This window comes from Myotis brandtii, unplaced genomic scaffold, assembly GCF_000412655.1.
Source record: "Myotis brandtii unplaced genomic scaffold, ASM41265v1 Scaffold49209, whole genome shotgun sequence".
Lineage (NCBI taxonomy): Eukaryota > Metazoa > Chordata > Mammalia > Chiroptera > Vespertilionidae > Myotis > Myotis brandtii.
Window position 1 is genome coordinate 1 of NW_005349445.1, and position 747 is coordinate 747.

General features: G+C 56.8%; 1 long non-coding RNA gene across 1 annotated transcript; it reads right to left on the reverse strand.

Moving 5' to 3' along the window:
• Positions 1–42: 42 nt before the first annotated feature.
• On the reverse strand, positions 43–701 carry LOC106724907. Its single transcript, XR_001360738.1, has 2 exons — positions 388–701; positions 43–203 (listed from the first exon to the last, which is right to left on the reverse strand). It is a non-coding gene; the product is annotated as an uncharacterized LOC106724907 (long non-coding RNA).
• Between the last annotated feature and the right edge of the window lie 46 nt (positions 702–747).

The window sequence follows — 747 nt, forward strand, 5'->3', positions numbered from 1 at the left end:
GTAAACCTTGAGTAAAGTCCCAGAGTTTCATAGATACACACATCACATTTGTGCATCTTACTGTTTCACAGTTAGCATGGGGGCTTCTCACAGCTCTTGGTCTGCCTGGTACTTTATTGCTTACCGTGTGGCCTCCAGAGCACCCCACGTGGGCGGCCTGAGAGGCTAAGGTGAAGGAGGGTTGAAAGCAATGCCTCCGGCACCTGACAAACAGAAACAAACACTGGGAGGCCCAGAGGAAGGGTCCGAGGCCCACCTGCCCTATGCCCTCCCGGAGGTGGCATGCAGAGTCCCAGGCCAGCTCCCGGGCTGGTGCTCATTTGCAAGGCCGGTTCAGAGGCCCTCAGGGACTCCTCCCCGGGTCGGACGTGGCCGTCTGTCACGTACTCGCCACCGGTGTGCTGGGTGTGGTCACTGGCGCCCCATGGTGACGTCCAGCAGCTTCTGGATCATCTGGGCGTGGGTGCCGTGGAAGGGCAGCCCGTCCACCTCCATGCCCACGTTGCCCGAGACGCCGCTCCGGACTCGGTGCTGCACCAGGATGCTCAACATTTTTTCTTCCTGAGACAAAAGGAGGCAGAGAAAGAATTAGCGAATGGGGGAGGGGAAAGACACACAGACAAGCAGGTAAGTGGAGGCAGGGCGTTGGACGTGACATGGCCTCTTCTTCATGACGACGTGTGGATTAAAAATACGAATGCCACTGGGAGACTCCTCATGAAAAACGATCCTAATTAGAAAGGATAT